The 7,199-nt window shown below is 39.9% G+C and overlaps 1 pseudogene; it reads left to right on the forward strand.

Annotated features, from left to right (window-relative positions):
* Window positions 1-639: 639 nt before the first annotated feature.
* Window positions 640-1,248, forward strand: LOC132571474 (CDGSH iron-sulfur domain-containing protein 1-like; annotated as a pseudogene).
* Window positions 1,249-7,199: the final 5,951 nt, after the last annotated feature.

A 7,199-nucleotide genomic window follows, 5' to 3' on the forward strand; every position in this document is an offset into this window, starting at 1 on the left:
GCGCTGCTGTGTCGGATAAAAATGTACGTCTGACCGCGGCCGTAGAGTCCTAAAGCCTCCTTTTTCTTCAAGTTGTAGTGATCTCTGTAGTCTGGAAATGAGCTGTAATTCTGTGGGATCCCCAGGCCCCACCTAGAGTCTGGCATTCCTAGGCTGCAGTGATGACCATCAGTCCCTTCACAGCCTGGGGCGCACATATTTGAAAGACAGTCTTTCATATATTCCTCTGCACCAACTATAATATTCAGGCTAACACCTACTGGGTGTTCCTAAATTTAGAATGGCAGTCTTTTATCAACCAGATCCTGGGTCTTTTTCATAGTGGCTTGTGAAATGGGCTACCTGAATAGGAGGCCCTGGAGGACCTATTTGTTTGCCAGTACTTTTGATGGGTTATGGATAGCAGGAATCTTTGGGGGACTCATTTGGGATGTGCTCTTGTATTTTAATTTTAACTTGTAGTGTTTTAGAACAAAGTTTAATTCCAGTGGCACTTTTAAGACCAACAATTTTTTTTTCAAAGTATAGGCTTTCATGTGGAAGCACACTTCTTCACATCCAGTGAAACAGAATTTCCTCAACCATTACATACAGGAAGAGAGGGAGGAGTTGGTCATCAGAAAGGGCCAGTTGGTGATCAATGCAGGAATAATGTGTGGGGGATCGAATTCATCTGTGAGGGTTGAATGGATTGTAGCTGTCTCATTTGCTGCTGGCGCAGCAGCCGTTGGGTATCTTGCCTACAAAAAATTAATTGCCAAGGACAGATGCTGTAATGCAATGGTCAGCCTGCAGTTTTCAGAAAGATAATACCAAGGTAGTTCATGCATTTGATATGGAAGACCTGGGGGATAAAGGTGTGTACTGCTGCTGCTGGAGGTCTAAGAAGTTCCCATTATATGGTAGGTCTCACACAAAGCACAATGATGAAACAGTAGACAACATGGGACCTCTCATCATCAAGAAGAGAGATGCATAAAACACCAACAATTTGGACAACACAACACGATCTTGTTGCAGCGCTTTATGCTCACCTGTAATTGAAGTAAATGGAGATCTTAAGTCACTTCACTGAAGTTTTTTTTTAAGATGTGGTACACAGCAAGTTGCAGCATACGTAATTTCACAGTGTTTGCCTTACTTAAACACTACAGAATGTTGGAAATGAGTACTTACGATTTCCAGATTTTATTTGTCTTGTAAAGTGTTCATTCTCATTAAGTGTAAAAAAAAAGACCTTTAGAATGTACTCTGAGGCCGATTTCGCACTAGAGCTTTAATCCTGATTTAACTTTGTCCCCAAACTGACTTTCTACACTAAAACCATAGAATCATAGAGTCATAAAGTTGGTTTCTCTGACTCTATGATTCTAGTGTAGAAAGTCAGTTTGGGGATAGAGTTAAACCAGGATTAAAGCTCTAGTGCGAAATCGGCCTGAAAAAGAAAGAAAAAAGAAAGGGCCAGGTAGAGTCAAGATATAATCACCCAGTACTTATGCATCTTTCTTTCTCTCTTCCACTCACAGGGAGATAGTAATTGAAAACTTCCTGGTTTGGTAAGCCTTCTGTCTACCAGCTGCCAGCTGCCATGCCTAGAGTTCTACTCGAATTACAGCTGATCTCCAGTAGGGGTGCTCAAACACCTGCCAGTGTGGGTCATGCCCTGTTCACCAGGTGGAGACAGAGACATTGGCCTTTTTCCCACTTACCTTACCCCGGAGCGACGTCCCTCTTCACCGCGCTGCGTCTGCGCGGATTTCGCACAAACTGCTGCGCAGCACCAGGAAGAGCCGCGTAGTCCCGGGGCTTTTGCGTCGCACATGTAAACCGCCAAAAAGCAGGTTTACATTTGCGACGCAAAAGCCCCGGGACTACGTGGCTCTTCCTGGTGCTGCGCAGCAGTTTGTGCGAAATCCGCGCAGACGCAGCGCGGTGAAGAGGGACGTCGCTCCTGGGTAAGGTAAGTGGGAAAACGGCCATTAATTTTGATGATCAGTTCAACAGTTCACCAGTCTGTTTGTGGATGTTCAACAAGTTGTTTCACTGTTTTCTTTACTAACCATGAAGTACAACATAATTGGGTTTTCACACATGTGATTTCTCAGGTTAGCTGTTTAAATTGATAATTAGATCACTCACAAGTCATCATCAAGAAATGCTAGGTTTCAATAAAATCTTACCCTTTGGTGTTCATCTGAGTAGTCCTTAATGATGCTAATGGCTGCCAATCAGTTTGAATTAGCAGTATCTTTGGGTATGCACTGTTTGGGGAAAACCTGATGAAAATTGATTCAGATCACTCACAAATCAAATAAATCAATAAATGCTCTATTTCAATAAAATTCTGCTTTTCAATGTTTGGCTAAGTAGTCTTTAGTGATGCTAATGTCTGCCAACCAGTTTGGATCAGCAGCATCCTTGCACATGAGCAGTTTGGGGGAGTAGCAACGACTATACTACTTAAGACTCTTAAGATCACTACAACTGTCAGGGAGTCTGCTGGTTGCCTTTTATCGTAGTTCCATTGAGAGCATTTTATCTTATTGCCTCTGCGCGTGGTTTGGGAGCTGCACGGAAGCAGAGAGAAGGGTGCTCCAAAGAGTGACAAGAAGAGCACAAAAGATTTGTGGATGTTCTCTCCCCTCATTGGTGGATCTGTATAATATGGCATGTAAAAGGAAGATACAAATGATCCTAAGGGACCATACACATCTGGGCCATTTGCTTTTTGAGATCTTACCGTCAGGCAGACGATATAGAGTGTTGAAGGCTAGGACAAACAGATTTAAGGACAGTTTCTATCCAAGTGCTGTGGTTAGGTTAAATGCAGGGTTATGAAGGATACATCTGTTCTAGATGTATTTAATGGTTTAAATGGTTTTAATGGTTTTATGAATGTTTATTTAATGGTTTAAATGGTTTTAATGGTTTTATGAATGTTTATCCGTTTTAGATGTATTTAAATGGTTTTAATGGTTTAAATGGTTTAATGGTTTTAGATGTATTTAAATGGTTTATGAATATGTGTGTTTGATGTGTTGGTATGTTTGTGGAAGAGCACCTCATTTCGTTGCTCTCTTTTTGTTGAGAACAATGACAATAAATTCATCTATCATCTATCTATCATCTATCATCTAATGCAATCCAGTTGCACTTACAGCTGCCTGACTGAGAGTGATCAGCTCACATCTGATTGCTGCCTTTGAATATGATAAGTTCAGCTGCTGAATGCAACAAAATTTGCAGCATCCCTAAATTCTAGGCATCTGTTCCCTTGGAGAAAATGGCAGTTTCAGAGGATAATTCTATAATGAACGTCTTCACCTTCCTAAACTCTGCCAGCAAATCTCCTGAAATTTCCCAAGATAGAGTTGGCAACCCTACCCCAGTCGCATTCCAATTTGCTATGAAAGCAAACATCTGGGCAAATTAGAGCCCAGCTCCTCCTCACAAACTGGGATTTTGCTAGCCCCAGTTTTACAGCCCAGTTTGTGGGGAGCAACTGACTTGTTAGGAATCCCCCTACCCCCCTTCTTGCATGAGCCTAGCATGTTCCACAAACTCAAGCTTTGCCTCTACAAAATTCAGAGCACAGAAATCTGTTAAATAAATAAGAAGTTAATCCTGCTGAGTTGTCTTTCTTACTACAGAATCAAAGGCTACGTTACATGCTGGTCTGAAGATTTCCTTCCAACCCTCCTGTGGCTTGGTGGGGGCGGGGCGCATATGACACTTTAGGGGTCAGGGTAAGACAATAAAAATCACTTCTGTGCAGTTGCCCCATTTGTTGAATCACTAGATGCAAATCAGATCACAGTTACATTCTTCCACACCCAAAGGACTGCGATGTAACTTTATTTAAGAGCTGACTATATGTTGTTTGGTTTGGTTTTGGTTTTTCTAAATTAACATTCAAAATAGAAGAATATAAAATATCTGGAAATATCTATGGACAGGCACTAAAGGAATGATGAATAATGGGAAGGGGGAGACCTATCAGAGTATTAGTGATAATCTGTGAGTGGAATCACTTTTGGTTCCAGTGTTTTCAACTCAGCTATAACAGTCACATAGAAAATAAAGTGACACAGCTGACTAGTACTCAGATTGAAATGTATGGTAAGGATTATTATTCTAAAGGTTTATTATCTAGAATGTATACGAGATGGCTGGAATCTGAAAATTATATGGGCAATAATTTTAAAATAAGATGGAGAACTGTCTTGGGGCTCAATTATCTGAAGAAAAATGGGAAAATATTTTTACAACTGCTTCAGTTGTATCACTGTGACTGCATTTTTACAGAGAACATCTATAAAATTCTATATCCATGATATTTCACACTTGAAAGAATGATTTATAAAAACAAGAAATGCAAATTTTTAGAGAGCTAGCATTCATAATGCTTGTGCCATACATCCTTAGTGTGGTTGCTCCAAATCAATTTTATTGGGGAAAATATTATTTAAAAAATTGAACTAATAAAATGTATTTCCACTGAATTCTGAAATCATATTACTTAGATCATGCTGGGAAATTAAATTAAAAATTAGTGGGTAATATGTTTTAAAGAGCAGATCTGCTAATTCTGTGAATCTATCCCACTAATTCCGTCAATTCAGTGCCCCCAGAAGGCTGGTGCCCTAGGCAACCACCTAGTTTGCTTAGTGGCTGGGCCAGCCCCACCAACAAGAATTTCAGGGTGTAAGCTTTTAAGAGTCAAAGCTCCCTTCATCAGAAAACAAGAGCGTTGACTCTCAAAAGCTCATACCCTGAAAATAGTATTGAAATATATTTGTGTTACTGGACTCAAACCTAGCTCCAATAAGCAGAGAGCAGCATAAACACTTTCCTCTGTTTTATCCTCCCGAATATAAGAGAAAATAACTGGCCCAGTATCATCCAATGAACATTGAATGAAAAATGGTGATTTTACGCCTGGTATCCACAATCCTATAATTACAAATGGTCACTAATTCCCATTTAATAGAAACAGAGAGGATTGAGATTGTCCAGAACAGAAAGGGAGTGCCATTATTGGACAATTTTAGGAGGCACTGCTTTATTTACCAGAGCTTTTAACAGGCTGTATGTGTTGGACATTTTATTTTATTAGACTTTATTATGTTGTGGGGAACTATGGGATATTACAATTTTTTGAAAGAATTTTAATTATGTATTGTAACCCTCCTTGATTCATGGGTATAAATTTTTAAATAAATGGTGGGGGGGAAATTACTTTCTACAAATTGGTCAGAATCCATTAAAATAGCATTTATATGAGCATAGGAAATCTTTTGTATGATACTACTCTAGAAACAAAATTTAAGTAATATATATTTGTGGAATGTTAACTTGCTGTGAATGATTACATGTATAACAGTTAACCATTTATAGGAATCAATAATATTTAATGGAATTACTGTGATGATATTTCTTACAAACTTGAAAATTATGATAAAACAAGCAGGGTACCCACAAGAACCTGAAAGGGGAGTCGGTCTCATTTGATGGAGACCAGCTAGGCATCAGCCAGGGAAAACAATTTTTTTAAATGAGTCAGAGTGGCTGGTTGGCTAATAGCCCTGTCCTTGCCCTGGAATTATGAATGACTGTAGGACAATGCGTCACCTTGGACCTATTGATTAACTCAGCATAACCCCATCAGCCCCTCAGCCTCCCTTCCCCTCACCCCCCTGATTAAGCAACAGTTAATCAACACTTAAATCTTTTCATCGTCCCAATTGCTCTTTCCTGTTCAGTGTTTGTCAAGCCTCTCACACCTTTTGTCTAACTCTGGTAAAACCATTAAGTCATTGTAATCTGGCAAGCACATTATCCCCACCTAAGGACATGTTTTGCCCTATAACTGGACCACACTGCTGCCCCAGCAGTGTTTGTGTGGACTTGCCTGTGGATCTTCTCTTTCTTAACTTTGACTGCTGTTTCTGTGGACCTCTTTAAGATTCGTAATTGTCACCCTTCCCTAAAAATCTCTCCCTTCCTCCCTGTTTTCTTAGTAAGTTATTTTGTGTGTACATACATTTTATTTTTTTAAAAATCCTTTCCATTTGAACATATGCCAGGTTTATTTGAGAATTCTTTTAAAAGGGAAAAATCCTGGTATAACTAGGTGGAGAACTCCAGTTACCCACATCTCCTTTGCTAATTCCCCTGACTAATTAGGAGATTCCCTATTTGGGTAACAAACACACTACTTTTTCTTTTTCTCCTTCTGGGAGTGCCATATCCTCCCCACTTTCTCTCCTTCCCACCCACCTACAAACCTACCTTTTATCTGCCCCTCATCATCTGTATTTTATTTACTTCATTTATACCCAATCTTTCTCCACAGCTGGAACTCAAACCAATTTACATCATTCTTCTGCTCTGCACTGTGTCCTCTCAACAGCCTTGTGAGGTAGGTTAGGCTGAGAGCATATGACTGACCATGTGAGCTTCCATTTCAGAGTAGGGATTTGAACCTATGTCCTAGTCTGAAATTCTAACCACAACACCATGCTGGCTTTCATGGGATGGCTGCAGTTAAATAATAGAATAACAGAAAGCAGCCAATCATGGGTAAGTCATACAAGTCACATGGCATCAAATCACCCAATGGTTGCTGGTGAGCTGGCCTGGATAAGCCCGCTCCTCAAAGGCCCAAACAGGCCCTTTCCCTGCCTTTTAGTGAAACAAAGGGTTTCCAGCAAACCTGGGTTTATAGAATTATCTGTCTTGTTTGTTCATAGTTGCAATCTTTGGTTTTTGAGTATCCTGAGATTTAGATATATTGACATTTAGAAAACAACTAGACTACACCAGAGGGAACTTACACCCCAAAAGCATAGCAAACTATACTCCAATCACTTCAGTTTCATGGCTAAAACAGAAGATAATGAAGCATTGTAGATCATTTTTCCGAGGCCATATAAAAGCCTGGAAACTGATTTCTCTCCCCTTCCACTGCAAATGTATTAAGTAAAATTAATTGTCTCTACTGCAGCATCATGTTCACAAAGGTTTCCATCTGATCTATAACAGGGAGTGAGTGGGAGATGGAGGTGTTTGGAACTTGACAGTGAGGAAGGGAGGGTTCTTGGGCACTTATATAAAAAGTAACATGGTTACAGGGTTTGAAAATATGTCCAAGAATATTTTGTAAGCTACCTTCCTCCAATAGACAGCAAAGTCAAGCA

The sequence above is a fragment of the Heteronotia binoei genome, chromosome 5 (assembly GCF_032191835.1).
Source record: "Heteronotia binoei isolate CCM8104 ecotype False Entrance Well chromosome 5, APGP_CSIRO_Hbin_v1, whole genome shotgun sequence".
NCBI classification, from domain to species: Eukaryota; Metazoa; Chordata; class Lepidosauria; order Squamata; family Gekkonidae; genus Heteronotia; species Heteronotia binoei.